Source organism: Paroedura picta, chromosome 11 (assembly GCF_049243985.1).
Source record: "Paroedura picta isolate Pp20150507F chromosome 11, Ppicta_v3.0, whole genome shotgun sequence".
Taxonomy (NCBI): Eukaryota; Metazoa; Chordata; class Lepidosauria; order Squamata; family Gekkonidae; genus Paroedura; species Paroedura picta.
In genome coordinates this window covers 29051223-29078448 of record NC_135379.1, presented here as the reverse complement: position 1 = coordinate 29078448, position 27226 = coordinate 29051223, and the positions used below count along the sequence as shown (strand labels likewise).

The 27226-nt window shown below is 43.9% G+C and overlaps 1 protein-coding gene across 5 annotated transcripts in view; it reads left to right on the top strand.

Annotated features, from left to right (window-relative positions):
- OSBPL3 (oxysterol binding protein like 3) overlaps positions 1–27226 on the top strand; it is a 102131-nt gene that overhangs the window by 1967 nt on the left and 72938 nt on the right. The window lies entirely within an intron of this gene.

The following is a 27226-nucleotide window of genomic DNA, read 5'->3' as shown; positions in this document are numbered from 1 at the left end:
GCATGCAGCCCCCAAACTCTTTCTGTGCAGCCCTCCAACCTGCTTGTGTGCCGCTATCACCCTCAGGGCATTTTCCCTCAGACCCATACTGTTCTTCCTGCCTCAAGAGGCACCATCTACTATTGTTCATCCTGTCAATTTCTTGCAAAAAAGACAATAACAACACTGTTTTTGTCTCCATGGTTCCTTCTGTCAGCCCCCTGTTGTTCTTATATTCTCCATAATACCATTTTGGCCATTATAGGTGCTTTGCTAGCCAGCAAAGCTCAGGCACCCATACCACTCAACTTTTTAACTATCCCTCTCCATGAATTACCATGTTGAAGCTATGTCAGTATACTAGGGACAAAGCTAATTGCATTCAGCCATGAGACATGCTCCGTCTCCAAGGCCTTACCAGACATATTAAGTGGAACAGATAAGGAAGGTAAAGTCGCTGTGTGAATGGGTTCAGGAGATGTCGGGTCTGCTTTTGCAAAAAAAAAAAAAAAGGCAGGAAGACGACTGGTATTTTTGCAAAAAAAAAACACAGAAAAAAAAGATACAAACTGTTTTGAATACTGAATATTTCTAAAGGCTGCACCGATCAAAGCAAGTGGCTTCCAAAGTTACTGGTGAGGTGGCTGGTGCAAGCAAAAGCATTCTTCCTTCCACAACAAGAGCTGGTTGCTCTGACTTCTGGCCTTGCTTGCTTCTGCCTCTCCTCCCTTCTTCACTCCAGCTAGGAGTCTTCTTATACATCTGTGATTGCAGGAGCTGGTGAGTGGCCCCTTGAGTACTATCTTAGCAGGGAAACCTATGACATTTCCCTTCTCATATCTTCCTCCAGCCAAGTTCCCCTCCCTCTGGCTGCCATTTTACTTATGATTGAGGCTTGGCTGGCAAGCAGTGATTTGTATGTACACCATGCATATAATTTGAAGCCAATTTAATGGCATATCCTCTGTTCCTGGTGGAAGGTTGCCCTGATTTGGTCTTTCTGTCTACTTGCCCTTTTTTGGAGGGCCCCCAATTTTTAATGTATTAAAATTAAAACATATTAACAAGTGAATATTTAAACTTCAAGGGACTGTGTTTATTAAGAAATAAACTCATAATATTCACTGTACTTAAAATTGCAACTCTACCATCTGGTTGGGCAGATTCATAATCCATTTTTTAAAAAATTGTTCCTAGCCTTTGTATATAGCCTAGTGCTTCTGAGAACTGTAGTGGATAGGGGGGCAGGGGTGTCTTTTCTTCTTTGCCATGATTGAATTGAAAATCCCCAGCTAATAGCTGTTAGATGTCTGCAAAAGTAAGTTCTGTTTCAAAGGAATGAAAAATTGCAGATGAGCACTGGGTCTTTAATGATAAATGGACTACTGCATACTTCTTTAAAGGATAAAGCAGAATACTTCTTTAAAGGATAAAGCAGAAACTATCTCAGTATTAAAGGAGTATAGTATTAAAAGGCACTTTGAATCTTGTCAAGAGCTACTCAATGTATCAGGAAGTGCGAGTGAACAAGATAAACTCTAAAAACGTTTTTGCAGCAAAAGAGTAAAGCTGGTGTAATTACAAAAATCAGTGAAGACGTATTGAAATTAAACAGTACACTTCCCATGCAATTTCAATTTTGATTAACGTGGTGGTTGTATTGAGACAGGATCCATCCTTATTTAGACAACTTGTTAATTCAGGCTCCCTCCTGTCCGCTGTCCAAGTCTTACACCCACAGAGTCATCCATGAACTGGAGAAGTTCAGTTTTCTGGTCAACATGACAAAGAGCTCCCTAGTTCTGTCACAGACTCTAAAACATCTCGGAGTGGTAATAAACACAGCCAGTGCGGCGCTTTTCCTCCCTCAGGCCAAAATACTCAAGACTGTATTGTTGGCCAAATAGATCATCAGGGCCAGGTAATCTTCACTCCTACAGCTGGCCATTCTAATGGGCCTGATGATCTCCAATTCAGAGACAGTTCAGGGGGGGCGTACCCATGCCTGTCCACTGCAGCAGGCTCTATGACTTTTCCAACAAAGAATCTCCAACAAGGTGGACATTCTGGTGATTGGGTCATCAGGGAAAGTGCAGACTTTGTTGGTGGACTATCCGGAAACATCTGTCAAGCAGAAAACCTTATCCCATTACAGAATTACATCAGATCTTCACAGATGCCAGCCTGACAGGCTGGGGGGCCATGCTGAATCAAATTCCAGTGCAGGGGTCCTGGTCAGTGGAGGGACAGAGGCAGCCTATCAACCTGCTGGAGCTGAGAGCAATATTCCTAGCTCTAAAGTTCTTTCAGTCAACCATAAAAGGAGCCCACATTGTGATCTGCATGGACAACATCGCAGCCAAGGCTTGTGTCAACCACCAGGGTGGATCAAAGTCGGGAAGACTTCAACTTGAGGCCAAACAGTTAATGGACTGGGCGGAGAAACACTTTGCCCCACTCAGGGCAGAACATGTTCAGGGCGTTCTGAATACTCAGGCAGACTAGCTCAGCAAACTGACTCTCCAGGAAACGGAGTGGAGTCTCAACAGAGGATCATGGATCACTTTGGATGATCCAGTCTAGAACTCTTCGCATCTCATCCCAATTTCAAGGTGGAACAATTCTGCACAAGGTTTTATCATCCCAGGGCTGTGATGACACATGTGTTGATGTCAGACTGGCCAAGAGGCCTTCTCTATGCCTTTCTAGTGGTGTCTGTTCTTTCACATTTCCTGTGCAGAGTCAGATCCCCTGTTCAGATCTAAGGTGGATTTTCATTTCCACTTGTCTCAAGAGCTTAGTCAGCCTGGAGATGACTTTTAGATGATAGCTCTTTTGAGGTCTCTGATGAAATGGCCTCTGATGAAATGAACTTAAAACTTCTAAAAAAACGTTATTCTTTTGTCTAATTCTCTCCCCCCCCCCCCAGCATAGCCCTGCCTGCTAAATATAGACTAGTGATGGACATTTGCTGTGAGATATTGCATGTGTAACATTTATGGATTTAAATTGTTTGAAGACTTCATGGAGTTTATTTTATGCAATAAAATACATATAGTTATGGATTAAACATTTCTCATTTTCTAGTTTGCTAGATAAAGAGAGATCTTGTTCCTAGAATGACAAGTAACCTTGATCAAGGGAAAATCTCTTTACCTCAGAATGAAAAACAAGCTTCTCATTCACACAGAACTTTGGGAAGGGGCTTCTGTTGGAACATTCTGGAATCTGTACTGATCTCAGAAGAGCATAATTTGATACAGAGGATTTTAAGGAATTAGGCTGTCTGTTCATTGTGTCCAACACATACCAAACAACAAAAACTCTATACAGACTGCCCACCAAGTCTCTGGGTGATTCCTTGATAAACCAAATGGTAGAAGTAGCAGAATTAGTGTTGGTGGCACAGCTCAAGTCCAGGTCTATAATGTGAAATACATAGTTGGCATTATTCCTGTGGTGTAAACCATGGCCCACTATGTTTCAAATTGCCATATGGATGCAACTTAAGCACTGTGTTATCACTGCTTGTAGTCCTGTGCAGCAAACAGATGGATAGTCTTTTCTCTATTTTCATGTTAGCAGTATAGCTGTATGGCTTCCCTAGTGAACTTAGACTGCTAGCTGTTAATTTGAGATAAAGCTCATTAGCCTGAATAAGCACGAGCAGATACCCTAAGGCAGGGGTAGTCAACCTGTGGTCCTCCAGATGTCTATGGACTACAATTCCCATGAGCCCCTGCCAGTGTTTGATGGCAGGGGCTCATGGGAATTGTAGTCCATGGACACCTGGAGGACCACAGGTTGACTACCCCTGCCCTAAGCCAGTCATGGAGAACCTTTTAGAGACTGAGTGCCCAAACTGCAAAACGCACTTATTCATTGCAAAGTGCCAATGTGGCAATTTAACCTGAATACTGCACTTCTTTTGTTTACCTTCCCCCCTTCTTCTATGACACTTTCCTCTCTCTTTCCCTTTGTTGTTGGGCTATTTATTTTTAGATTTTGTTCCCCCTTTTTCACACCTTTCCCATCCTTCTTCACCTTCACTCTGTGGGGGGGAGTGGCAAGGCTGGGCAAGCAGCAGCATGTGGTGTCTCCGATGGGTTCTGGCCCATCTCTGCTCTCCCTGGGCTCTGATTGGCATAGCCTTTCCGCTCCTGCCGATGCTTGCAGATGCCAGCCCAGCTGAGCAACCCGAGCCAGCCAATTGTTTCCCGGGCCAGGGAACATATGGGAGGAGTCCTCCCTGTCCTCTGGGTGCCAGGAAGCCAGACCTTGTGCAGGCTGACTCAGCAAACTCTGTGCTGGGGCGACAGTATGTGTGCCCACAGATAGGGCTCTGAGTGGCACCTCTGGCACTCATGCCATAGGTTTGCCACCACTACCCTACCCTAGGGGTTATCTGCACTGGGCTTTTAAAACTGGTTGGGTTCAGTTAAACAAAAGCTGTCTGCGCTTGAATCTGATCTCCACTCTGATGCTGGTCTGGTTTTTTTCTCCAATCTGCACAGCTGAGAATTGACTCTGGAGTCAAACTATTTATTCCCCGGCATATCCAAGAGTGGATTTTTTCTGCTTCATCAGAGATATGCGAGCCGATGGCTTCTGAGTGCGGATGGGCTGCCTCTCCTTCAGGTTTTCCCCTCCCCACCCACTTCAGCTGCGCCTCCAGCACTGAAGTTGTGCAACAGGACACAATGTCCTATTTCCTCCATTTGAGTTCAGGCTTGAATGTGTCTAAACTTTTGCGCTGTGGAAGTATTTTTCTGCTTTTCTTGGCCCCTTAAGTAATGCAATGAGTACCCAATCAGGAGTTAAAGATAAACCTGTGCCCCGTCTCTCAGTCTGCTGCACATATCTGCTCTGAATAGGTCCACACACAGTCTGCTTCAACAGAACTGAGATAGCTCAGTGAAGTGCTTGCCTTGATACCATAACTTTGAGTTCAAGGCTGGCTGTGGATATTTTTTCCTCATGCTGGAGTTTCAAATTTTTTATCTTTGAAAAAGTAAAAAACTGGTCAAGAGTTAAAAATGATGCATTTTAAAAACATGTACTTTTCAAAAGGAAAAAAAAATATTAAAACTCCTGCGTGGGGGGGGGGGGAAATCCCCTCAGGATTCACAGCCAGACTCAAACCTATAAAGTTGTAGTTGCAAGGCAAGCATCTTACTATTTGAGCTACTATAGCTCTGTTGAAATTCATTGCCTGTGAGCCGTATTCAAAACATTCATGGCTGGTTAAAAAAAACAAGTGCCTCTGTGAAATCATTTTTTAAACAAAGAAATCCCACTGTAAAACATCCCCCTCAGAAAGTGGGCAGCTCTTGGAAGCATTTCTCCCCACTCCCTTCCCCCCCCCCCATGCCATGTGAAACAGGCAGGCTGGAAGAAGGGAGGAGGAAGCAGCTCGAGGTAAGGACACCTCATATTTACTTCTTCTGATATTAATACTTCTCACATCACTTAAGGCAGTGGTCTCCAACCTTTTTATCACCGGGGGCTGATCAACACTTGACAATTGTACTGAGGCCCGGAGGGGGGGGTTAGTCTTTTGCCGAGAGACATCGCCGCCACCCGCCTGAGCCCCTGCTCCACTTGCTTTCCTGCCGGTGCTCCTGACTTCCCACCACCTGCTGGGGGGCGCTGCCAGCAGCAGCTGCGCAGTGCCGTGCCGAGGTGGAGCCCCAGCCATGGCAGCCTCTGGAGAGCACCAAACGTGGCAGGGTAGCCCCTGAGGTGGCAAAGTGGCAGGGGAGCCCCCGAGGCAGCAGCCAGGGAGGAGGACGAGGAGGAGCTGCGGCCCAGTACCAACTGATCTACGGACCGGTCCCCGGACCGGGGGTTGGGGACCGCTGACTTAAGGAGTCTAATAAAGTAGCATAACATGAAGCATGCATTAAATGGAACTACTGGGAGTCAAGGGTGCTACTTCTGCTGGAAACCAACCAATCATCAGAGACTAATCAACAGAGACTAATCAAAGGGAGGGGAAAGAAAAAAAATCCCAGCAATCTAGTGTGCACATTAAAACTTTGTCATTTGGAGAAGAAAATGCGAGAAATAAGAGAGGTGCAGAGTGCAGGAACAGATGTGACCAGAATGTGGATTAAAGGGATACTGATTCAACTGAGTAAGAATCAAAATTAAACTGTGAGTGCAGATAGGACCGTGGTTTGCTCATATGCCCACAAAAGAGGGAAATTTTGAACTTTAATCCGCTCTTATAAAACATATTGTGATTCCCACTAGAGAAGTATTTTTGAGTCTGTATCTAGTTCACTCCCATCACGAATGTGTCTTCATTAGTTTGCAACACATTGCATTTACAGATTTTATGGCTTGTCTTTTAAAAGATCATGGGGTTTGTGCACTGAAATACACCTAATAACAACTTAATTGATGTATTAAGCATTTGTTTCCAAACCCTAATCCTGTATTGCTTACTAAATCTGGGGGCTAAGCATGGATTTCCTGGAAGCATTAATCAGGATATGCCTGGTTGCCAGCCTCCTGCCATGATCATTTGGTATTGCCATTTCTCAATGAGGAATCACCTGTTGGTGCCAGCTGTCAATGCCCCTTGTCATTCTGTGGATTGCCATCTGTCAGTAGGAAACGAGCCTGGGAAAATTAACTGATTGCAACCATTCTTATTGCTTTCCGTTGTTCATTCATTTGTGTTTTCTAATTTCGGAAGATTGTAAGGACGGTTCTTTGGGGTTTTCCCTCTTGGTACCCAGTGGGTCCCACTGAATGCAGAGAGCCAGTAAACACACTAAAGCCAGATGACTATTTAAAAAGGTGTGTTAAAAGACATCCTATAGCCACAGCAAGACAGAGCGGCCATACAGATACACTGTGTGACAGAGTTAAGGAATATAGGCCCTAACTACTCCCGTCTCTCCCATATCTGGAGATGAGTGCGGTTCAGGCTGGTTTAAGTTCTCCTAAGAGGCACTTTTCCTGAAATGTACTGGCAGCATCCTTTAGGATAGGAGTCATGATCCTCAAAATGAGGCCTCCTGCCTAAGAAACTGTTCCCATTTATAATCGGCAAAGCATCTTTGATGTGTCGTAGCTTGGCAATAGAAAAGATCTGTAGTTTTGACCATCTGGCCCAATATCACTATAGTGTGAACAGGGCAGGAAGAGACCAGGCACTTGGATGTTATCACTAATCCGGCCAGGGAAAACTTATGGCAGGGCTTGTCACATCTCTCAACCCATGCTGTTTGTGTTGGGAAAACAAATGTAAGCTCAGTCTGTACTCACAAGGATGGAACTGTGGGAAATGGGAGCTTGGATGTTACCAGTGAGGTTGGCCTTGAATCAGTCATGCATGGATGATGTAACGTGCACCTGGGCATAGCACTAGTTTGCACACTTTCCCCTGGGAATGGGGAAACCTACCTGCTGTCTATTGGGCGGTGGGGTTTTGGGGATTATATTGATCAATGTATTGCCTACCAAATTAGTTTCAGCAAGAATAATCATGAGCATCATATCACTACCTCAAGTAAACAGCTTTTGCTGCTAATGCCAAGTGTGTTTTTGAGAAAGTTAATGGGGAGCCAACAACTACAGAGCTTGCCCTTTTGCTGTGTGCCGTGGAAGTGACAATTGACAGCCAGCTGACTTCTGAATTTAACTTCAGAATATCTGCTTGTTTCCTGCTTGCAGAAATAGTTGGTGGCCTTTTTCAGTATAAATAGAAAATTACTTTCTCCATGGCTGCTTAGGAATTATATTGTATGGTGACAAAAGTAGCATTGGATTCACAGGCATGCAAAAAAAAAGTTTTTTGACACCAACCACAGTTGGTGTGCAATACCATTATTTATTCTTATAGTGATACCAGTGTACTTTTCTACACCATTCACAATAGTCTTTTATGTCCCATAGAAAAGTGTTGGAATTCAACATCCTTGCAAAAACTTGTCTCAGTGTGGTGCACACATGAATGACAAGTGAGAGAGGTCACAGATCCATCCCATGACCATAGGTGCCATTTTCAAAGCATATGCAATTCTTGAAAAGTTGCCATGAGACCTTGATCCGTATTGGTTGCATGGCTCCATGCACTACAAAACCATGCCATTAGAACTACTAGATTTGATCATGTTTAATTGTTTTAAAGCCAATTTTATGCATGATAAATCACCCTTTTGAAGTGGCCTTGAAGAGAATTACTGATTACCATGAGAGTGGTTCTCATTCTTGGCCCTCATATGCAACAAAGGTATACGAGGGAATTCCCTGTCTGTGTCTTTTTACATGGCCATGGTTTCTGTGCTGAAGATTCTGACTATACTCCTCTTGAAAAATGCATCAGCAATTATTGTCTTTAGCAATAATTGAGTCTATATCTAGTAACACTTGAAATTCTCTACTGTTGAGATGAGACTTAGTCTCCATCAGTGGTGGACCACGGGGTGAGAGGGGGGAGGGATGGCAGTTATAACCTGGGAGGATTACTCCTTCAGGGGTCTTCCTGCACCATCGATCCTAGGCATAGAATGTGTTGGCCTTGAGTGGGATGCAGCTGACAGTTTGGCCATCTGGGTGGTATACTGTGCACTCAATGCATCACCAGATACCCTGCAGCCCTGCTGAAGGTGGTGGCGGCCTGGGCATTACAGTTCCCCAGACTGCTGATCCTGGAGACTTTAATGCCCATGCCAAGCTACTATCCTCCGGAAATGTGCTGGGCCTGGTGTCAGCCAGGGCGTCACTGGGGCTCTCACAGTTTGTCACCGGCCCCACCCATCAGTTTGTCACCAGCCCCATCCTTTGGCGCAGGACTGAATCAGCCTCTCCGTCAGATGGCTAATCCAGTCTCTGTTTAAAAATTTCCGAAGTTTAAAAATTTCCCACCACCTCCTGAGGAAGCCTGTTCCACTGAGAAACCAATCTAACTGTCAGGAACTTCTTCTGGATGTTTAGACAGAAGTTCTTTTGAATTAATTTCATCCCATTGGTTCTGGTCAGTCCTTCTGGGGCAAGAGAGAATAACAGGTTGTTATAACCATCTTTTGTTTTCCCTTCAGAGTCTTAAAGTGGTTTACAATCCCCTTCCTTTCCCCACAACAGGCACCTTATGAAGTAAGTGGAGCTGAGAGAACTGTGACTGGCCCAAGATCACCCAGCAGGCTTCATGTGAAGGAAGGGGGATTATATCCGATTTGCCGGATTATAGGCCATCAGTCTTAACCACTTTACTGCAATACCTGTCATGTTGAGTTAATCTTACCTGGAATATTTGGTTGGTGGTTAAAGGGAGTTTGGCTAGAACTAATTGAACTTCCTGGTCTTTCTTAGCTTAATGATTTAACTATTTAAGATGGTTTGTTGAGGAACACGGTGTCTTTGGTGCCATTCAAATGCAGACATTTTGAAGAGGTGCTTTTTTGTCATATACTCCCAACAGCTAGGCTCTCGTTGGGCAGAGTTGATAACATAAAAGAACCTTGCATATGGTTTGGGGGTGGGTGGGTCATATCTGCTGTGCAATGATCACATTAAATAATTTGCTGATTATTACATATATTATCCTTTTAAATGCTGCTTGGTCTCTTCAATTTTTTCTGTCATTGGTGGTTACTGCCTGCTCAGAGGATAGCTCTCATTGTGCAAATGACTTGCTAAAATATTGTGAAATCTTAATTTATGGCATTGAGGCTTAGAAAAAAACTAAAACTAGTCAATTAATAAACATTTGATTGGTGGGGCGGGTGTCCCTCCCCCTTACCTGGACAGGTGCACCGATGCCTGGTGAGGCTGGGGCAGAGGGAGAACTGGTGTGGGCTCCCTCCCCCCGGATATGAGCAGGCCTGCTGAGATCAGTGTGGGCCTTTTTGGGGTGTGGGGAGCACTGTCAGGGGTTGCAGCCTTCTCTGCCACCCCCACATGGTGGTGAGGCCAGGACTGGGCCCCCCTTCCCAGGCCCCAGTTGCTGTCTGGATGACTGCTGTCCCTCTCCCAGCTCATGCTCACTGGCTGGCTTACCTTTCACTGCAGTCCAGTAGAGCGGACTGGCACTTTTTCCACATGGAAGAAGTTGGAGGGGTGTGTGGTCAGGGGCAGGACAGCCTACCTGACTGGCCATTCATTGGACAGATAGCCAATCAAGTATGCAGGGAGTACTAAACCCTCCCCACTACCCCAGTAAGACTTTATTTATGTTACAGATTAGCTTTCATAGGCAAGGCCTCATCAGTCACATGAAGAAAAATTGAGGAAAAAATTTTTTTTTTACTGGAGGCTATTCAAGCTCAAAATAAATGCTATGTATTGCTTCAATCCCCAATCAGGTTGGTCAAGAATGTTTCTAGGTAGATAGTATAATAAATTTAGGAACCGACAGATAACCTAATTATCAAGCAGCTGAAGGAAACAAATATTCTAACCAATTAACTAAATGAAGATTTAGTACCATAGTGAAGGTGAGGACTCGGGCATTGTGCAGTACCATGGAATTATCCCCAAATTTCAAAGAAATCTTGTGTAAAAGCCTTGATAATTTCACTTTTAAGTTTAGGAAAAAAGACAAGTGAGGGACAATATGATAGAAGTTTATAAAATTACGCATGAGTTGGAGAAAGAGAGCTCTTTCTCCCTATTACATAGTACTAGTACTTGAGGCACTCAAAGTTGATGGGCAAAAGGAAATGCTTCATGCAGTGAGTAATGAAATTGTCCAATTTACTGCCCATGCCAGTGGGTGTAAGTGATGGCTGCAAGCAGGGATGACTTTAAAAGGGGGTTAGAAAGATTCATGGAGGATAAGTCTGTCAGTGGCTACTGACAAAGATAGCAACTCTCTGAATACTAGATCTAGGAAGTAAAATCCAGGGAATGGCAGCCTCTAGTCTATACCTTTTTTGTTTTTTTTCCTCCAGGGTAACTGGTTAGACAGTGTGTGAGACTGGATGTTGATGGACCATTGGTCTGATCCATCAGGACTCTTCTTGTATACTTGGATCAAAGATAAGGTGACCAGATTTTAACATTGGTAAAGCGGGACACCATTGATCGGGGGGGGGGGAGTTTCTTGATTAAAATTTGGTCTATATGGAGCAAAAGATTTTTTCATAAAATGCATAGAACGCAAAAATGTAATGTATATTTTTTAATTTCAACATAAGTACAATTTGCCAAGTGCCCCCAGATGTCCCTCCAAAAGTGGGACGATCTGGTCACCTTAATCAAAGAGTCAGTTTCTTAACAATGGCAGAACCATTGTATTCAGATAGGAAGCTGCCTGTACTTTGAATTATCTCTGACAATAGGCCTTTTTCCTGACAAAATGCACAAGTCACTTTATTTTTCAAAAACTTTCTGTGCCTTGGCCATGTGAAATCACCTACTTGCTCAAACCATGAGTAACTTAGTCAGACCAAAACCTTTTTGCTTCTGGAAGATCATTTTTTGGTTTTGTATGTTCTGAAAACTGTTTCGGGCTAGAAATATTTGTGCATGTGTTTGAAGAAGACATTAGTGAAATACACTGGGAAACGCTTATAAATGAAAATAAATGGAAATCATTGAGAAGGCCAAGCATCTCTTCTGGAGAGAGTTAGGCTGCAGCGAAATGGGATGCTTTTTCCTCCGGAGTTTCTTACAACATGTATTGGCTTGCCCTGGCCTAATTATTTTGTACTACAAATCTTTCTCATGCTTGCATTGATGTTGACCAAAGGAAATAGTCAGTAGTTATGAACCAGTAGCTATCTTGAAACTAGCTAGCTGTAATTATTGTTATGGTCATTTGTGGGAAAAGAAAAATTGGCTGTTCCTTAAATCTACTGTGCCCGTCTCTCCACATCCATTTTGTTTGCACAATTTACAGCAAAGTTATCTATGCATCAAGTATGCAGCCCTCTCCTATTCATATTGACTTGTACGTAATTCCCATAGAGTTTCATGGTGTTTCTGGTATGCATAGACTTTCAACTATTGTTCCTTATCAGACAAGTTCCAGATAGCAAGTTTCCTTCAACCTTGCCAGCAAGTCAACATGTATTGAAAAAAAATATGTGTTTTGAAAGTTTTATCTTGATTATTTTTCAATGATTCTTTTTTACAGTTTGTGTGAACAGAGCTGCACTGGATATTGCACTGTTGTTGCACTGTAGTAATTATTGCAACTGGATTTTCCCTTGTGGTTGCAGGCAACTGCCATAGTGCAAAAATAGGCCAATATCCAATGATGTGTCAAAGCAGCCCAGAAAGCAATACCTTGGCCATCTGAATGAGAAGATGCGGATGAGCTGCTAAATCTTATAGGAGGGTGGACCATGAGACCTGTGGCCAGCATTTATGGCAGTAGAGTGTGCCTCCATTTTATTTGAGTGAAGATCACCTCACAACATACACATGAATGTATGGAAGAAGGCATTGTCAGATGAGCACCAGTTACTGCTCTTTATCTATTAGCGAGGACATGTGAGAATCTTCCTCCCCACCTTGCTTTTCCAAGCGTGGCCATCTGGCAGCCTGTACCACTGCCACTTGATCAGGCCTGGCTTAAACTGTGGGTCTTGGGAGGGAGATTTTCACTCACTTGCCCTTCTTGCTTTGTGTGGCATTGCTCTTGTGGCCTGTTCTACCTCACAGAGTTGATATGAGGCAGAAATGAGGAAGTGAGAACCACACATGCCACTCAAGATCCCTGGTGGGCAGGCAGACTAAAGATTCACTCAGTTAATAGACATAGTAATCCTGCTAGTCATCATTAAGATCACCAAGAAGAGAATTTCATTGGGGTCAAATGGGTTGGTCTCTATGTGTGTGTGTGTAATCAACAGAGCTCTTGTGAAGACAGTTTTCAGTTCATTCTTGGAGGAAAAGTGGAATTTAAAAAAATGGCCTAATGATGCAAATTGGAGCCTGATCCTACTTCTTTATGGTTGCCAACCTCCATGTGGTGGCTGGAAATCTCTTGCCGTTACAACTGATCTGCAGGTGACGAGATCCGTTCACTAGGAGAAAACATCCACTTTGGAAGGTAGATTCTATGGCATTATTCCTCATCAAAGTCCCTCCACTCCCCAAATCTCACCTTTTAAACCTCAAGGTATTTTCCAGCCAGGAGCTGGCAAGCCTGTTCCTCCTGCAGAAATCTTGACACCCTTTGCCCCTTAACTTTAGGAGGAAAAGGAGTATCTGGGAGATTCTGATGGAGGGCAGAATTCTCCTGTGCAGCACAGTAGGGAGGAGAGCAGGAAAGGGCTACAGGTGCTGGGTAAGCAATTGGCAGGTGGCAGCTGGCTGTGCTCCCTGCCTTGCCTTGTAAGTTGAGGATGCAGTTGCAGGATCTCATCAGGACTAGTGGAGAACGGAGCCCTGAACCTAGTATACTGAGCATCCTTCCTTCCTTCCTTCCTTCCTTCCTTCCTTCCTTCCTTCCTTCCTTCCTTCCTTCCTTCCTTCCTTCCTTCCTTCCTTCCTTCCTTCCTTCCTTCCTTCCTTCCTTCCTTCCTTCCTTCCTTCCTTCCTTCCAGCTATCTCCCATGAGTGGAGGCTGGAGACAGGAGTAACTTCTGTGGCTGACGGAGCAGCCGGGCAGAGGGGCACCAATGTGGTTGGGCAGGGGAGGAACAGGAGCTGCTAGGCTATGAACCCTTTGGTGCACATCTTCCTCCTGCCCGGGCAGGGCAGCCGCTGGGAGCTCAACTAAATGTAATATAATTTAAACACTAAATTTTACCATGGTTTTAAAATGCCATGAGGCCACAATTTGGCATGGGCCCACAGAACTTTTTCTTTCCTACCCTGCACCTTCTTTGGCAATTGAAAGGGTGTGGGGTATGAGTGAAAGAGCTCCCCAGGGAGTGGGGGCTTGCAGCAAAATCATGATAATTTTAGTTTTCACATTGGAAGAAATGATGAGACCTCTCCCTGCTTGCAACTTTGAAGTCTCAGAAGCTTGGTGGGTGAGTGGGGTCCTTGCCTGTATGCATGCATGTCTCTGTGCCAGTTATGTTCTTCTGTGTTTGGGATTTGTAAATCTTTTTAAAAAGCTTTTCATATTTTTCTCCACATCTGAGGGTTCTCTTAAGTTTGGGGGGAAATCTCCTTTGTAAAGATCGAGCCACTTGACTATTAGGTTATAAAATGGGCAAATCAAGTTATTGTACCTCTCATATTGGGTTAATTTAAGATGCACAAATGTTCTTCGCTTATTTGTGTCTTATCTGGGCCTTTTGGTTATGTTGAACATAACAGATGACTTTGCTAAATAGTGTGACAGTCTGGCTAAACACCTTTTTTTAAACACACCTTGTTAAAAAAACAAACAAATCTGCCTGCAGACCTCTTCAGTCACAGCATGGAATCTGTTAGCAGTAGGAATGGAGATGTTTTTTTAATAATGGAGACATGATTAGTAATCTGATATTTGCATTCTCTGATCTTTGAGAGAGATCTAACAAAACTGATCTGTGAGAACAGATCTAATAGGACTGTGACTAGCCCAAGGTCATCCAGCTGGCTGCATGTGGAGGAGGAGTGGGGAATCAAACCTGACTGTCCAGATTAGAAGCCTTGGCTCTTAATCACTACACCAATGGTCCCCAACCTTTTAATGACCGGGGACCGGTCAATGCTTGACAGTTTTACTGAGGCGTGAGGGGGGTAGTCTTTTGCCAAGGGACATTGCTTTCCTGCTGTCGCCCCTGACTTCCCACTGCCCGCTGGGGGGCACTGCCAGCAGCAACTGCACAGTTCCACGCCAACGGGGAGCCCCAGCTATGGCAACCACTGGAGAGCACCAAAGGTGAGCCAGCGGCAGAGTGGCAGGGCAGCCCCCGTGGCAGCAGCCAGGGAGGAGGATAAGGAGGAGCTGTGGCCCGGTACCGACTGATCCACGGACCGCTACCAGTCCCTGGACCGGGGGTTGGGGACCACTGCACTACACCAAGCTAGTTCTCTTTAAACTGTTGAAAATGTTGGTATTCTTGCTGGAAAAAAGAAACCAGATCGCTACTAGCCATTTGGAGTAGGGGAGGGAAGAAGATCCATTGTGTCTGAAATTTCAGTTGTCGCAGCATTCGACCATTCCACTTGCAAGTTGAGTAACTTTATTGATAGCTATCATTTTATGTTGCATTACAAAACAGTGGTTGTTGCATGAGATGGCCTTATTTACTTGAACATGGTTAAGTGGGTGGTAAAGTTTGGAAACACAGTAGCTTACTATTGGATCAGTGAAACTGACTTAGGAGGCTCATCCTTGTTTAACTTTCTTGGGGAGGTTCTGGGTGGGACCTTAATCTCTTAGATTATTACATGGGTGTAACACTGTCGTGGGACAGCCATCTTTCTCCTTTTGACCTAGTGAAACTCAGTGGTTAGTGGATTTGCATCTGCATGCCTTTTGCTTAGCCTCAAGTTTCTTGTTGCCATACTCCGGGTTGCGTAGCAGCATACCAACAGAGAACACTGAACATAGGTGAGCCTGCTGAACTTTGGACAAGTTAAGACATTAGATAGAGGAGCTCCATGAAAAGAAATGGGAGTTGAGACAAATAGAGCGAGAACATCTTATAGAATGCACACGAAAGCCCATGAGATGATAGTGAAGTCAGTAAAATGCAACTTTTACTCAACTTCCATTGCATCCATGCACTCACACCCAGCACAATTGTTTAGAATAGTGCAGTAATTTACTGCCCTGGAAGAAGGGCACCAAAACAATAGTCAATCAGAAATCAGCTGTGAGGCATTTGTGAGCTACTTTGTGGACAAAATGTCCCCTATGACCTCCCTCCAACCTTGGACACAGAAAGCAACCTAAAGTCCTAGTTTCAGCACGGCCAACCACATGCCCATTAGACCCTGCCCATTGTGGCTACTTAAAACAACTGCTGAAAGGAAAGCCCCCCCCTCCAGAAGATAATCAAACTCCCACTCTCAACAGGAGAATTCCCAGAGGTGCTGAAAGACAGTTGCTGAAAAAAACATTTCTGGATCCGTGAGAGCCTGCTAACTATCGACCCATCTTACTTCTAATGTTTCTGGGGAAAATGGTGGAAATCTGCATTCCTAGACAAAGCTTCAGTTCTAGACGCATCCCAGTCCGGTTTCCATCCTGGCCATCAGGTTGAAAGAGCGCTGGTTACCCTGACGGATGACATCCGCTGCCAGCTGGACCGAGGTGGGTCTGCTTTGCTCATACTATTAGACCTCACAGCAGAGTTTGACACAGTTGACCATGAACTTCTAGCTCACCACCTTGTCGATATGGGGGACAGCCCTTTAATAGCTGATCTCCATCCTCCAGGATCACAGACAGAGGGTAGAAATTGGAGAGAGACAAGTTGCCATCAGCTCACATGTGGAATACCACAGGGAGCAATCCTCTCTCCAATCCTATTTAACACCTTCATGCGTCCTCTTGGTGTGGAGGTTTGGGCTGGGTTGTCATCAATATGTAGATGACACCCAGCTCCTCCTCCTCCTGATGGATAGCCACCCTGATTCACCCCCAGAAATCTTAGCCAGATGCCATCAGTGATGAGATGGCAGAAATGTCTGAAGCTCAACCCTTTGAAGATGGTGGTCCTATGACTGGGCAGGAAGGGTCCAAGTGAGGAAGTGCAGTTCCCCATCCTGGACGGGGTACACCTCTCTGTGGCTCACTCCACCAGGAACCTGGGTGTGATCCTGGATGCCTCCCTTTCCATGGAGGCACAGATCATAGCAGTAGCATGGCTGTCATATTTCCACCTATGCTAAGCCAAACTACTAGCACCCTACATTGTCCTGGAACACATAGCCACAGTGATCCATGGGCTGGTCACCTCTATACCAACTGATGGGATCTTAGTTAACAGGTTAATTGTTACTACCAGTTTTTGGAATACTGTTGAAGTCACTGCTCTACTGTTGTTCTATTCAATGTTGCTGCTGAATTGTTTTGTACCTACTCCTATGTTCTCTCATGTTCTATATAACCTCTTCTACTTTGTTCTGTGTAAACTGCCCTGAGCCAAAAGGGAAGACAATATATATAAGTAATAAACAAATTAATATGTAGTCTTCTGCTGTGTAGAAACTAAGTTCTTGCCCTCAGAAACAAGCGCCTTGTTCAACTTTGCCTTCATTTCGTCCTGTTCTTGTTTTTTTAAAACGCTTTTATACAACCAAACCTGCATACAAAGCACACTAGACACCACTATGGTTACGTGATAGCAGAGTCACAGTCACAATGAGTAAGGTTTTAGTAGCTGTGCAAAATGGAAAATCTTCAGATCATTCTGTTCTATTGAAGTGGCTGTCAAAGAAATTCTTAAAGCAGAAAATGTGATTTTAAATTGAGTTTTAGAAAATGGAAATGCAGGAGGCTTGTATAATGGATGCAAGACTACTGAATTTAAAACAGAAATGATGACTGGGAGTGAAGAAAACACATTGGAGAAGGAATTAGCAGGTGCTGGATTATTAATCCAACACAGGACCGTCAAAATATCAATATCAGAGGGAGATGTAAATTTTTAGCCATAAATTAGTACCTCTCATGTTGACTGGTTTCAGGCAGTGTGGTAGGATATTCATAGGCTGCAATACTATTAACACTCTTCTTGGAGTGTAGAATAAAATTGGACTTCTGAGCGGATATGTTTAGAGTTGCTCCAAACGTCCACCAAAACCTTTCTCCTTGGCTCTAGAACATGTATAGTGTATCATGTGAAAGGTCACAAATCTCCTTCCTCATATTATTTGGGTTTGCCCTAAATTCTCCTCATATCTCTCTTTGATAACTGATATTTTGTCCATTTTTCAATCTAAACTGGATGAAATAGCAATTGTCAACAGATTGCTTGCTGGCTCTGTTCCTAGACGAACTTCCTGTACTGCAGCGTTTTTAGGTAGTGGTTTTAAAATCAATTCTATGTTTCTGATGAAACTGAGAAATACTGTTTTATCATATCATTTTGTATTTTCTGCATAACTTATTCTTAAATGCTAATAAAAGCTTCTGTATTCTGTTGTATAGTGTGTCATGATATTTCACTTCAATTTAAACAGCTTTATCTGTTCCACATAATATATTTCTGGTAAGGCCTTGGAGGAGGAGCATGTCTCATGGCTTAAGTGCCGCTCAGTGCTTAACACCCACTCAAGGTGGCTGTCCCACCCCTGAGTGCCTCCTCCTCCAACCTGCTTGCCTGTCTGTCCAGTGGCCAGCCAGGCACCTTCTGTCCCCCACCTCTGACCACCCCCTCCTCCTTCCACTATCCTCTGAGGCTCAGAGGCTGCAGATCTCTGCTGCATGAGAGCTGCCTCTGCCGGTGAGTTCCCTTCCCGGGGGCCTCCAGCCTTTCCAGGTCTGGGGGAGAGGGGGAGGGCATCCACAGAGTTCTTCCACCCTGCCCCCCCAATCTAGCATTTGTTGCATTCCTGAATGCAACAGGCTTGGCCCCTAGTAGCTTGTATAATTCACAAGCAAATCTTACATTATTTCTTTTAAAAGAAAGAATAAACCCCAGAACTAGCTCATCAATACTTCTCTTAGCCTGTGGAATGTGGCGGGTTATTATTTTATATGAAGACTAGTAAATAAGCCCGCTGCAGTCTGAATGCAGCGGGCGCTAGCGGGGCTCGGGAGCGTCAGGGGCCGGCTTTGCAGCCGCGCTGGGGCAGGCTCCGGACCCGAGGGCGGTCGTGGGGCAGTGTGCGAGCCAGACCCGCAGGCCACAGGGCCAGAGACGGGTGGCGAGCAGGCCGGTGGGCGACGTTGCGTGGTGGCGGAGGGATGCAGTGAAGGAGAGAGGGGTGCGGGCACCTTCGGCGCCGCCGCTGCACCCTCCATCGTTGAGTGGCGTCGCAGGCCGCTCCCTGCTGTGCAGGCCAGGGGGCGAGTTCTCGAGGAGGCAGTGGCTGGAGGCAGCAGCAGGGCCAGTGCAGGCGGCGTCCGTCCGGGTGGGGCGGCGAGGCGGCAACCTGTCCTCTCGGTGCGGAGGCAGATAATGGCAGCACGCGTGCGGCTGTGGGCGAGCGAGAAGGGGGGCGGGTCAGGAGGCGCTTTGTGCCTCCCAATTAGTCAGTCCAGCGGCAAGGGACCAATTGCGCACAGCGCGGCTCGCAATTTGTCCCTTGCCGCCAGACTGACAATCGGAGGGCCCAATTGCACCTGCCAATTGGGCCCTCCGATTGTCAGTCCCGGGGAAGGGGCCTATTGGCACCCTTCCTCATCATGGACAGGGCCTGCCTTGCGGGCCCTTACCGAATTATTTAATCCGCTTTTTTTTTTTTACAAATGGACCTCCAGGTTTTTGAGATATACTTAGCAGACTCTCCCTTCATTAGTGAGAAATGTTCATGATTTCGTGGGGTTCATAGTAGATTAGTATTATAGTACTTTGACACATGAAGCTACCTTATTCTGAGGCAGACCACTGGTCTATTAAGAGCGGTATTGTCTACTCTCACTGGCAGCAACTTTCCAAGGTCTCAGGCAGAGGTCTTACACCACCTACTTCCTTTTCAAGTGAAGATGCCAGATACTGGACTTGCAAGCAGAAGCTGTATATGCCTCCCTACTAAAAATGCAAGCCTGTGGGAGGGGGAAAGAAGGGATCATAGTTCTTTGTACTCAGGGTTCCAGGAATGGTTTGTTCATCCTTCCAGCATCTTAGGACCAGGTTGTTGATAAATCACCTGACTGAGATCCTCACCCTTTTTTGGTACCTGTCAGCCTGGTCATTTAGCCATTAGATGCTACTAATTCTTCTGATAGTCCTGTTTGTTGTGATGTCAGCTGAGCTGTCATTTTCCTTATATACACAGATCCTGCCCTCTGGGTCTACTCTTTTCAACATTCTTAGGTAGAAAGTGTGTGTTCTAACTTGAAAGGTATTTGTCCTCTGTTAATATATAGAAGACTTTGTCTACAGTTTATTTGCACATGTCTAAAGATGTTGTGCTTTGGACCTTCTGTAATCACTGTGACAACCGTAGGGCAGTATTGTTGACTGCACCTGAGCTATGCCAGTAAATCTTTGTTGGTCTTAAAAGTGCGACTGGACTCTGATTTTGTTTTGTTGTGCTGCTTCAGACCAACACGGCTAGCCACTTGAATCAGTTCTCTCATACTTAACCATGTTAGTAATATGTAATGTAATTTTGAATTTAACTCTCTGGTCTCAAGACAAGATAGTTGCCAGCACAGCTTTTCAGTTGCAGGAATGTTTTCACACTTGGGTGGAGACGGATGGGGCCAGCAACAAAAGGCAAAGTGACAGCCGTTAATCACTAACTTAGACAGTTTTATTTCTCCAACGTTTTTGTGAACTACAACTGAATTCAAGGGGACTGATTGGCTGTTTTAGCAAAGAATTACCATTGGCATCATATGGCTGAATTTGGATGTTGTGACACGGTTTACTAATTTAACAGAATTAGCTTTTGCTTTATATTTCCACTGTTATGAAGGTAGTTCATTAGTCTGAAATCACTCGAAATCTCATGCCTTGAATAAATCTTTGTTGGTCTTAAAGGTGCTATTGGACTCTGATTTTGTTGTGCTACTTCAGACCAACACGGCTACCCACTTGAATTTAACCATGTTTCGACTTTGCGATGTGAACTAGGCTACGATACCGTCGATTTGCCAGTGCAACCCAGCGAGTGTGAGTTTCATGACACAGTGACAGTTTGAAACTGGACTTTCCAAAGCCTAACCACATGTGCTCAATTAATGTATAGTTTCTGTGAAACTTGTAAAGAACTTGCTGGGCAGCTTTGTGAGAGTGCAGGTGAAGGGGCTTAACAGCATTGCTTCCCTTGCCAGAGCTGAGACAAGCATTCTTCTATCCTATTCCTGGATAATTTAATGTGAATGTTTTTAAGAGCCTGGCTGAAACTACATGAATATTTGGCTAACTTAATATAATAGGGTTTATAACTTTAATCTGTTGGAATCAATATGGGATTCTCTGGGAGATCAAAAGGCATGTGAGAGTTTACTATTCTGTTTGCTGAAGTGGCAGCATTCAAGTATATTCAGGTTTCATATAGCTTTATTGAAGTTCAAGTTTTTACAGGAATGGGGATATATTTACTTAAGATTTATTAGTGCTCCCTGCCTATTGTACTAAAATCTATGCCAGCACAATCCGTTGTGCACCTTCCCTTATGACAATCTATAGACTTCTGAAATTCATTGGTTTACAAGGATGTTTGTGAAGATAGTTGCATATCTAGAGGCTGAATGATGGACTCTTGGTATTCAATAGAGTTTATTATATGATTTTTCTTTCCTGAGCACATTTCATTTTTTCTGCAGTGATGAATCAAAAATATTGGTCAAGATTATTTAGATGCACATTCTGACGTCCCTTTTAAAATCCCTAATAGTATTTTTTTAGGGCCCTGGCCTAGCTAATTTCTTTCCTAGGACACCAACTGGTACTATTAAGGAACTGTATGTTTTGTTTTCTAAAGGCAAGTGAGAGAACACTTAAATGTCTGTGATATTATGGTTCTTATGGATAATGAGTTTGTACTAAGTGAAATTGTTGTGTCTTAAATTCCTGTTCATTTCTCTTATGTTACACACCTTGAATCTTAACCTCATGGAATGTATGCCAGTAAAGGTTTATTATATTGTACCAGTTTCTTTCCTGCCTCGTTAATTTCCTTCAGCTGCTTTTCAATCAGAGACTGGATGGGGTGGGATGGGTACAACTTTCAGCAACAGTACAATGTCATTTCTTTCTAGAAATCATCAGAAATTCTGTAATCCTTAGATAGTGTGTGACGTTTTTGACAGGTGACTGTGTAAACAGATAAAAGGACCATGGAGGGTTAATTCTTCACAGCTCCAGAGAGCCTTGAGTGACAGGTGGTTTCGAAAGATCTGATTGGTAAGCAACAGTTGAGGAGCAACATTTTTTACTGATAGTCTGACTCCCAGAGGTTATGTGGAACACATATCTGCTCTGGGGCTGTTTGGTCATGGCCCCCTCCCTCCCTTGCAGACACACATACGCATACTCCCTTCCCTTCCCCCCTCCCCTCTTACCTGTCGGTTTCCCAACCTCTTCGTTGGTTTCTCCCCCCTCCCTCACTTGCAAACACACGCACGCACACACACAGACTCCTTCCCTCCCCCCCTCAATCTTCCTATTACCCTTCCTAACCCTTGGCCTCCGCCGGCATGGTCTCTGTCACGGTCTTGACCCCACTGGTGGTGCAGGCACTGGCCGGGCCCCTGGGGGTAGCTTGGCTCCTGCCTCAGTCTTGGGGGCAGCGTGGCCACTGCCTTGGTCTTGGGGGTGGCATGGCTGCTGCCTCAGGGGCAATGCGGCCACAACCTTGGCTCTCGGGCCTTGGGGGTGGCATAGCTGCCACCTCAGCCTCTGGCTGTGTTTCAACTGCTGTCTAAGCCCACGAGGGTGGCACAGCCAGTTGTTAACTCAGGACCATGACAGGCGGGAAGAGGGGGGTTAAGCCTCCCCCACACCATTTTTCTAACTTGAAATGGCTCCAGAAGCTATTGTTTGCTTCAGTGCCGGACTTAGATTCATGTCTGATCCACAGTCCTCGTGGTCTTTGTAATGTGAATCAACTAGGGTTGCCAACCTCTAGTTGGGGCCTGGAGATTTCCCAGAATTACTGATCTTCAGGTAATGGAGATTCAAAGTGACATAATTCAGATGATGTGAAGTCACTTCTAACACAGTGCTGCAGTGGAATCATAGAGTGTCACCTAGACATGACACGGGAGCAGTGGTGATTTTTTCACAGTACTTTCCCTTGCTATCTTACCAAATTGTGTTGGGGGAGGGGATGCCAACAGGAGGTCTCTGCTGCAGCAGGAGATATGGCAGGGCTTCCCAACATCACCAGAAGCAAATAACCTAAGTAAAAGGGCCTTAATCTTGGCTAAAGCCTAACCTGAGACTACCTTGGGATTCTTGTGGTTGCCAGTAACTTTTGGCATTGGCTAGTAAAATAATATCTATCTGCCTTTTTTCTGGTCACCTTCTAACACTTGACCCTCCCCAGTCATGGTGTTTAAAAGAATAACAATGTGGATGCCTGTGTGGACCATCTCCCATATTTTCTTGGGACAATGCTGCAAACTAAGACACTGCAATCTAATTTCATAGAGGCCAAAAGAGAGCAGTGAATTTTTCACAGCTATGCAAGGATAAGCTAGAATTTGAATCCAGATCAAGGCTTGCTCTTGGTCCTTCGATGTATGCTGATTCAGTTTATTACATAGGGAAGCTGTGGTGAGCAGGACTTATGATCCTCTTTTCCTCCCCTCTTCTGTAGAAATGTTGCTTTCTTAGGTTTTATGCGAAGTCATGAAACAGTCAGTTTTTTAAAATAGAGGCAAGCAGTTTTTGTCCTTTTGTAAAGAACTTCTCAACCCCTTCTCCTTTTAGCTTATAAAGGGTTCAGAATCGGAACCATTCCGATTGGAGAATTGTACAACTCTGCACTTGGCATGTTTTTATATAAATCACAGAGGCAGAGGCTGCATTCCATTTCCTGGACACAGATTCTTTCAATTAGGGTAAGACTATCTCCCCATCCTGCATGCTGGATTCACTAAGTAAAAACAGGAAATTAACTTTTGCTTCTAGCTTCGTGGATCTCGAAAGATAACTATTGTCTTGCATTGCAAAAGTTAAACATTCATTGCAAAGCTTAAAATGTGCACAGGGAGTAGTAGAATCCCACATCTTTTAACTTTTCTACAATATCTTCCTGTCTGGTGCAGCACGAAGAAAATGATATGAGTGCTAAAAGCAATAACTATCATTGGAAAAGAATAAAAATCCTCATAGCTGTAATTATAGCAAATACAGGTTTCAGGGGAGGAGCTCTTAAACGGCATTAATATTTTCTCTGGCTTCCCACACATTCTTGCTTCATCGCTCAGCCCTGACTGTTGCACAAGGTTACATCTACATTCCATTAATTCTTTCCCCATCTGCCCACTCTGATGGTAAAATTGATACCTGAGGTTTGTTGTTTATTCATTTATAAAAGGTTAGTGACAATACTGTGAAAACTGTTGGAAATAACTCTTTGTGATGTCTCCTGACTTGAGACTCTAACAGTAACTTTCTTCACCATAGAGTTAGTGAAACAGACAGGAACACTGACCACTCATCTTCTGATCTCACTGACCTGTCCCTATAGAAAATTCCTGTTTCCTGAGTCTCATTTTCTCCTCCATTCCTCAAGCCTGCAACGTGATGGGTGAAGAGATGCCTCCAGCATCTCTCACCACCCAGCTATTTAGATGAGGAATCTTCTCCTTACCTGTAAATGTGTAAAATTTTGTTCACTAATAATAAGTACAACCTTGGATCTTTATTGTTTTCTGACTGCATGCACTCAACACGCTATGCTTATCTGCCATACAAGGTACTCTGCTTACTTTCAGGATATTAAGACTTTATCACTAGTCTACCTTCCGGTTGTGGGCCCCAACCCCATATCATATTTTTATGAATTTATGATTTTTCGCTATAAGGCAGATTTGCTTGATTGAAGTGGCTGAGAAATATCCAGTAATTTGTTGCAACGCTTGTTTAAACCTCCTTGATGTATCACAGAAGTGTTGTTTTTAAACCACAGGAGGAAAAATGTCTGGACTTGTAAGGAACATGACATGATGGCTCATCCGTTCTCAATGAAATAGAGAGTGCTTGACCTTTTTCATAGCCTCGATATGTCACCTTTAGTGTTGATGTCTTAGTGGTTGCAAGAGTGTTAGATCTGGTTTCGTGCCCCATTTGAATTGCCTGGGCAAAATTATTGTCTTCTAGAGTGGATAATTTTTCCTATTGAGAGGATGCTCTTTGACATGAGTGTGAGAAATCCTGTGTATTACTGTATTGTTCTACTATTTGATTACTATAAAACAGCCTTGTGGTTGAGCATTACAATTTGTAAGCATAGCTGCTCTTCCAAATAGCTCAGAAACATACAAGTCAACTTGAGAGCTTTTCTGTACTGAGGCCTGATGATGTAGAGCCAGCAGTCTTATTGCAGCCAGGTTGCAGAATTTATTGTCCCAGGAAGTTTGCCTGGCACTCTTCCTTTTTACATTCCATTAAAATAATTTCATTGGGGAAGCCTGGACAATCCTCTTGTTATGTTGCTACTGTTGTTGTGTAGGTGGATGCATTTGTCTTGTTTTATGCTGATTGCTGGGTAAGGGCTGCACATCGACTGTTGGTATAAACCAGACTTGAATCTGGAACATTCTGGCCTCAATCAGCATTCTGCTGGCCGACCTTGGGCCAGTCATGTTCTGGCAGTCTAACATTTCTTGCAGGGTTATTGTAAAGATAAAATGGTGGAAGGGAGAACAAGGCTGTAAATTGCTTTGATGCTCCAATTGGGGGGCGGGAAATGGGATATAAATATTACTTTTATTACTTCTCAGGGGCAGGATATTCTCAGTCCTAGAAAATGACATGCAGCAAAGAGAGTTTCTTACATCCCCTCCCCCAAATATTGTGACTCTTGTCCAGATCTTACACAAACATGATTTCTTTCAGGTATAAAATGCTCAGTCAAAATCTCAGCCAAGCATCATTTGCTGCTGTTTGGATTCATTTTTATGTATATTTGATGTTTTCTATTGACATAATATAATATATTCTACTTTTCTTCCCAAAGGGGACCCCGGGTGGTTCACAACATTCTCCTGCCCTCCATTTTATCCTCACAACAGCCTTGTGAGGTAGGTTAGGCTGTGTGTGTACCTGACCTGAAAGCATCCATGAGGGTGTGGCGATTAGAACCTGGATCTTCCAGGTCCTTGTCTAACATTATACCACACCATGTTTCTTACCTGCTTTTTTTTTTGGGGGGGGGACAGTTTTATTTGTTTCATGGAGAGGGTGAGGGAGTGAAGGAGTTGTTATACAGTGCAGGGAAGGAGGGGAAAAGGAGAAACAGTCAATTTTTCAAGTACAATCTCATCCTAACATTCAGTTTACTAGTTGGTTAATTACAGTAGTTATGTATTTTGATAGATAATTATGTGTCTTGGTAGTCTAGAAAGCATTTCCAGAGGTGTTGGAATTTCTCTGGAGGTTCTTTGTGTACCATGCTCGTCAATCTTGCCATCAATGCAAATTGTCCCATCTTGTCCAGCCACTTTTCCACTTCTGGAGTTGATGTTTCTATTTTGCTACTACTATTAACAGCAGTTGCATAGTTGCATAGAAAAAGAACTCGTTTAGTTGCTTTGGTAAATGCATTGGAAAGAAACATAACATATATTTGTCATACATGGGAAATGTACACTTCATAATCTCCTGCATAAGCCTGTGTATTTTACACCAAAACTTTTGAGTCATTTCACATGTCTACCACATGTGGTAAAAGGAACCTGTTGTCTTCTTACATCTCCAACACCTGTTATCTGCATTGGGTGACATCTTTCCTATGACTTTGGTGGTAACATACCATCTAAAGCAGTGGTCCCCAGCCTTTTTATCACCGATAGTGCAATCTTCAGTGAAGGATCTGATTTCAGTGGATTTAGTAGACTGTAAGGCTGCTTAAGGCTTCATGGTAAAAAAAACAAACAAACTATAGGATGACTAATGTTACATCTTGTTTCATAAGCATAATTGGCTATAACCTAAGCATTAAATTTGTATTCATTGACAGTTCCTTCTTCCTTGTTGGACCATATTTTATTTACATAAATGTAATAAATACATATAAATAGACAAATATTTGTCTATACATGCAAGGAGCAGAACTAAAATATTTGTCTATACATGCAAGGAGCAGAACTAAAATAGGTCAAGAGATCAATGCTGTGTACTAGAAACATAAGTATTTCCAGCTTTGATGGCAAAGCATTCAGAGTTAATGCCCGGAAGTCAAATTAGCAAGACTTTGTTCTGTCTGAAGAGAACGTCTTGGACGTATTTTTTAAAAGACTGCAAAAATATGGTGATAATCTAGCCCTTTTCTGGCCAAGCACTAATTCAGGCTGGGTAAATAACTTGTCCCTCTTGTCAGTGTAGCAGGTGTTGTGAATAGGAACAACTCAGGCAGGCAAAAGCTTTGTGGTATGTGGCACTCATGGGAGCAAGCAGACAGGCCGTAGAAAGCATTGTGCATCGGCATCATGCTTCATACTTGTAGAGTTGAGATAAGAAAAACAGTTGCGGGGGTGGCTCCTGTTCCAGATACTGCTGTAATAGTTTCCCTTTCCAGAAAGAGAGTAGTAAGTTGTGGGGAGAGA